The following is a 294-nucleotide window of genomic DNA, read 5'->3' as shown; positions in this document are numbered from 1 at the left end:
AGGAACGCGGTAGCATGTCTGGAAGTATCACAAACGTATGTGACATGATATCTAGCCTTCCGGCAACGTGACGAACGTTTGAGTGCGTTAACGGTTGCTGCAGCGTTGAATTGATACATCTGGCTCAGCGAGGACAGCTGTAGCATGTCTGGAAGTATCACAAACGTATGTGACATGATATCTAACCTGCTGACAACCTGACGAACGTTTGAGTGCGTTAACGGTTGCTGCCGCGTTGAATGGATACATCTGGCTCAATCAGGATAGCTGTAGCATGTCTGGAAGTATCACAAC

Source organism: Plasmopara halstedii (genome assembly GCF_900000015.1).
Source record: "Plasmopara halstedii genome assembly, contig: Scaffold_555, whole genome shotgun sequence".
Classification (NCBI taxonomy): domain Eukaryota; phylum Oomycota; class Peronosporomycetes; order Peronosporales; family Peronosporaceae; genus Plasmopara; species Plasmopara halstedii.
Note: the sequence above shows the minus strand (reverse complement) of the source record.